The sequence below is a fragment of the Sorex araneus genome, chromosome 11, assembly GCF_027595985.1.
Source record: "Sorex araneus isolate mSorAra2 chromosome 11, mSorAra2.pri, whole genome shotgun sequence".
In the NCBI taxonomy this organism is placed as follows: domain Eukaryota; kingdom Metazoa; phylum Chordata; class Mammalia; order Eulipotyphla; family Soricidae; genus Sorex; species Sorex araneus.
The window spans coordinates 54540754-54546563 of NC_073312.1; the positions used below are offsets into that span (position 1 = coordinate 54540754).

At 42.2% G+C, this 5810-nt stretch overlaps 1 pseudogene; it reads left to right on the forward strand.

Moving 5' to 3' along the window:
• Positions 1-1541: 1541 nt before the first annotated feature.
• LOC101552624 (eukaryotic initiation factor 4A-III-like) lies at positions 1542-2758 on the forward strand (annotated as a pseudogene).
• The last annotated feature ends 3052 nt before the right edge of the window (positions 2759-5810 follow it).

The window sequence follows — 5810 nt, forward strand, 5'->3', positions numbered from 1 at the left end:
TCATCCTTGGACAGTGCAGGACAATTGGAAGTTTTATTGCAAGCACTGTTCTGTGTCCAGGGTTTGACTGAAATCTTGGTACAACTAATAAGACTGTGTTTTGATTTGGAATTGTTCTCTAATTCAAATTTTTGTGTTTTTGTAAAAATAAAAGGGGTAAATGTAGGATAACATTGGGTTTGTTCTTTCAGCCTTGCCGCAGGGAACTTCACTCACCTTTCTGCATGGACACAGGAAGACAGTTAATATTACGCTTTTGTAAGTTGGGGGTTGATCAACTCTGATAATATTTACTCCTGAGCATCTGCTTTCTCAACTCAGTTGTCCTGAGTTCCTAGCACACCAAAATCAGGGGCCTGACGAGGGACTGACTGAACTCTGGGCAAGCTGTGAGCTACCCTGGCATCAAAATAGACCAGCCCAAAGGGTCACAATACTCAACTGTAAGTTGAGAGCATAGTCATGGACAAATGTTGTCATGATCCAAAAGTAACAATGAGATTAGGACCCTGCTGAGATTAGTAAGACTAACCTGGCCTGAGGACTGTGGTCTAGAATATATAGTGAGATGTCCTCAGGAAAACCAAAGTTTAAGATTGATATATCTCTTACTGTGCTTATACAGAATGACATTGCTAGAAATATAGAAATACTAGAAGTAGATTAACTACAACTGTTTAAGTGGATTACTAGCTGAGGAGGTGGACTGGAGTGATAGCACAGCAGGTAGGGAGTTTACCTTGCATGCAGCCGACCTGGGTTTGATTCCTCTGTACCTCTCAGAGAGCCTGGCAAACTACCAAGAGTATCCCGCCCACACGGCAGAGCCTGGCAAACTCTGGCATATTTGATATGCCAAAAACAGTAATAAGTCTCACAATGTAGACATTACTCGTGTCCACTTGAGCAAATCGATGAACAACAGGATGACAGTGCTACAGTGCTACTAGCTGAGGAAAGAAGAAAGCAATACACCCTGGATGGGATCCCACCCTCAAGTAGATTTCCTACATGCAGTAATATCCTTAGATGAGATTTTGTCCTTGAGTTAATTTTTTGGAGGAGTAGTCTTACCCCTCTTTGTTGATTTGTTAATGTTCAACCCACATTTGTATCACCATCCTATGTGATTGCTAAATAAACTGAGACTGTAAAAGCAGAGGGGGCTCCAGAGAGAAAAGAGAAAAGAAGGGGGATCTGAGAGAGATAAGCAGGAGAATCAGAGGAGAATGGAGAGGAGATTGGAGTAAACTTTAATTGATACCGACCATCCTGGCCCTCTGTCCCTCCTTTGTCCTCCCTTCACCATGGACCTGGGGTGGGGGAAGCAGCAGACACCACTAAACACAGGCCAAAATTCTCAGAAAACAAGATGAGTATCACCTGTTTCATCGTATGTACGACTCGGCTTCCTGCTGTTCATCAGAGTCCAGCACTAGTGGAGAAAGCTGTGAAGCATTGGCAGCCAGCAGCAGTTCTGCCCTGAACCTTGACATCCATAGATCAAATTTGATCATCGGGAACCAGGTCCAGGTGTACGCGCTCCAGCCACGATGGCAAAGTCTGCACAAAAGCAGCTGCTCAAGGAGGAGAGCATGACCAAAGTGGAGTTCCAGATGAGCAAGGAGATGGACGTGACCCCTACATTCAATACCACGGGTCTGGGGGAGGACCTGCTGTGAGGCATCTACGCCTATGGTTTTGAGAAGCCATCTGCTGTCCAGCAGTGAGCCATCAAGCAGATCATCAAAGGCAGAGACATCATCATGCAGTCTCAGCCTGGTACTGGCAAGGCAGCCACCTTTAGTGTCTCAGTGCTCCAGTGCCTGGACATTCAGGTCCGTGAGACATAGGCTCTGATCTTGGCTCTGACGAGAGAGTTGGCTGTGCAGATCAAGAAGGGCTTGCTCACTCTGGGCGACTACGTGAATGTCCAGTGCCATGTCTGCATCGGGGGCACCAACGTGGGAGAGGACATCCAGAAGCTGGACTACAGGCAGCACGTGGTGGCTGGCACACCAAGATATGATATGATCCGGCGCAGAAGCCTGAGGACCCGCGCCATCAAGATGCTGATTTGGGATGAAGCTGATGAAATGTTGAATAAAGGCTTCATAGAGCTAATCTACAATGTGCACCTCTACCTGCCTCCAGCCACGTAGGTGGTGCTCATCAGTGCCATGCTGCCCCACAAGATCCTGGAGATGACCAAAAAGTTCATGACCGACCCCATCCACATCCGGTGATGCGTGATGAGCTGATCCTGGAGGGCATCAAGCAGTTCTTCGTGGTACTGGAGTGAGAGGAGTGGAAGTTTGACAGGCCATGTGACCTGTACGACACGCTCACCATCACGCAGGCCATCATCTTCTGCAACACTAAGCGGAAGGTGGACTGGCTGCCAGAGAAGATATGCAAGGCCAACTTCACCGTGTTGTGCATGCACAGAGACATGCCGCAGAAGGAGCGTCAGTCCATCATGAAGGAGTTTCGCTCGGGCGCAGCAGCGTGCTCATCTCTACACACGTGTGGGCCCGGGGCCTGGACGTCCCCCAGGTGTCCCTCATCGTCACCTACGACCTGCCCAACAACCGGGAGCTGTACACCCACAGAATCGGGAAGTCAGGTCGCTATGTCCCGCAAAGGTATGGCCATCAACTTCGTGTAGAACGACGACATCTGCATCCACAGGGACATCAAGCAGTACTACTCCACCCAGATCGACAAGATGCCCATGAACGTTGTCTATCTCATCTGAGGGGCTGCTCGCCCTGTGGACCTGGAGGTTGGTTGCTGTCTTCCCTTTAGAAGGAGGCAGGGGTTCCCTCGATCTGGTTTTGGGGACCCTGAACATCTCTCTTGTTCCCCATATGTAAATGGTGTGTTGTGCTGCGTCTTTTTCATTAAATTTTATTTATTTATTTATTTATTTATTTATTTATTTATTTATTTACTGCTGATTAGTTGCCGTTTATTCAATCTTTTGTCTCTCTTGTCTCACACACTCTTCCTTCCCAGCTCCTTAATTCTAGATCCCAGATCCCAGGATTCTGACTCTGACCTTTTGGATTCTCACTCACCATCCTTTTCTGCCTGTGCCTACTTCTTGCTCCAGCGACCCCCTGACTCTTTTTCTGCCTCTGATTCCCCTTCTGCATATAATAAGGATGGGCTGGAGCAATAACACAGCGGGTAGGGCATTTGCCTTGCACATGGCTGACCTGGGTTCAATTACTCCTCCTAGAGACAGCAAGCTACAAGTATCCGCCCACACAGTAGAGTTTGGCAAGCTCCCCTTGGCGTGTTGAATATGCCAAAAGCAATAACAAGTCTCACAACGGAGACATTACTAGTGCCCGCTCCAGCAAATCAATGAATAATGGGAGTTCAGTGCTCCCATAACAAGGATGAAATATTAGGACATTATTCATGTTTTTGTTTAGACAATGGGTTAGACAATTTGGTTAGACAAATTTCCCAATTTGGTAAAATTTAGTTAGACAAATTTCAGGCAAAGGGATCTGTATGCTTTCCCGACTCTATTATTTAATTTTAAGTTTTCATTGCGGCTTAGTTACAATAGTGTTAACCATTATAGCTTGGTTACAGTAATATTAATGTTTACAGTTTTGATGTTCAGAGTTACTGCATCTTCACCCACCACCAAAGAGCGTATGACTTCTGTGTGTTAAACCTAGTCTCAAGATGGTTTCCCTGTCTTGATATAGGTTTCTTCAATAAAGAGATTATTTTTAGAAATGTCCCTAAGTCTAGCTAGTCTGTGTAGATTTAGTACTAATTTTTTCCTGGTCTGTTTGGGCTTTGATGGACACCAGACTTCTACACACTAAGTTGACATGAAGTAGATAAAACCTACTCCTGAAAAAACCTGTCTGAACATTTCTGGGGAGAATGGTCTTATATTCCTAAATGATAAATTAAGATAGTATTAAGTAATGGGATGAAATATATGGCCCCACAAATAGGCCACTTGCATTATTTATCATGCTTTATACAACCTACTTCTTTTATCATTTTTGTTTCTTGATTTTTTATTGATCAGCTATAGCCTCATATATTTGTTTGTTTCTACTTGCAGCCTTTGCTGGCTGTAATCAGGGCTTAACACTGGCTCTTTGCTCAAGAATCACTCCTGGTGGAGAATGAGACCTACTGTATCTGATATGAATACAAAAATACAAGATTTTGAGTCTGTAAAACTTCATATTTGTTAAATAATTTGTGTGTGGGCTACAGAAATAATAAAGGGGTTAATGTGCTTGCCTTGCTATAAAACTGATTAGGTTTGAATCTTGGCATCACATGGTCTAAAAAAAAAGTACTAAAAATAGAAATCAGTATTCAATTTTATCTTCTCATTGGCTCTCTTGAAAGTAAAAGTAAATGTTTTCCTTTTTCATTTCTTTGTAAGATAGTTTGCATGAAAAAACAGTCTCAGTGATTAAAAGTGGTTTGCCATTATCTGGAGTCACTTATATGCTTAAGCAGATACAATGATATCCATAGGAAGCAATTTGTTTCACATTCCTTCTTACTAGTGGCTAATGAGTTTTGGTTGTTTATATTTATGAAACAAAAAAAGAAATCATTAGTCTTTTTTCTAGGACTTCAGTATAAAATTATACAGATTTAAGAAGAGAATTCTGAGGGGATATTTTATATTTTTTCATGCTTGGTTATCTTCAGCACTTCAGCTGACTTCATGGAATTAGAAGTTCATAAATGACCCAACTGCAGAAAAATATGAACGTGGATTGTCCTTTCAGTTTCTCTTACCTGTACTTACATTTCTACTTAAACTGTGTCTGTAATCCAGACTCATATTATTTACTTTTGAAGGGGAGAAGAGGCCATACTCAGGGATCATCAGGGGCTACTACTGTCTCTGAATTCAGGAATTACTCCTGGCAGTGCTCAAGGGATCATATGAGATGCTGGGGAATAAACCCAGGCAAGTGTTCTATTTGCTATACTGTTTCCAGCCCCTATCATTTATATTTTTATAAAATCTTAACTGCTTTTTCTCTGTCCAATTTGATTAACACAATCTCACCAGATAATTTTGCTGAAACATATCATTCTTATTATGTCAATCTTCTGCTTAAAGTGCCATATCATAATAAAGATTAAATTATTTAGAAGATATTCGTAATGTTCTCCTAGTCTCAACCTACCTTTTACTCTCTGAATATTTATCAAAATAATTATGTAATATTTATGTTTCTATACTGCCATGGATATTTTAATTTTATGCCTTTATGTTTTATGTGTTATTTTTCTAATGTTGCTGTAACAAATTATCACCATAATTTTTTATAGCACTTGTGGCTTAACAGAATTCGGCTTTATTATCTTCAGGATGTTAAGACTTCACACGGAATTCACTGAGCTAAAATTAAGTTCTCTAAAAAAATAATTTAATTAACATTTATAAACAGTTATAAGCCCCAAAATATCTTTCTTCTAGAGGAGGCTTCTCTTTTTCTTGTCCTTTTCAGACCTTAAAACCTGTCTATACTCCTTTGCTGCTTAGTCCATCTATCTTGAAAGGCAAAAATAACTGATTGAATCCTTCTTTGATAATATCACATGAAATGACTCTTTTACCTCTCATTTTCATGTTTAGGAAAACTTGGGTTTACAGAGTCTCTTGCCCCCACGCCTGGCTGTCTTCACTGGGGCCCCTCAAAGCAGGGTGAGTTGAGTTTTCCTCCCCGCCCTGAGCAGAGCCCTGGCAGCTGAAGAACTCTGGAACCCAGCCACAACCATGCTCAAGACCCCTCTTCATA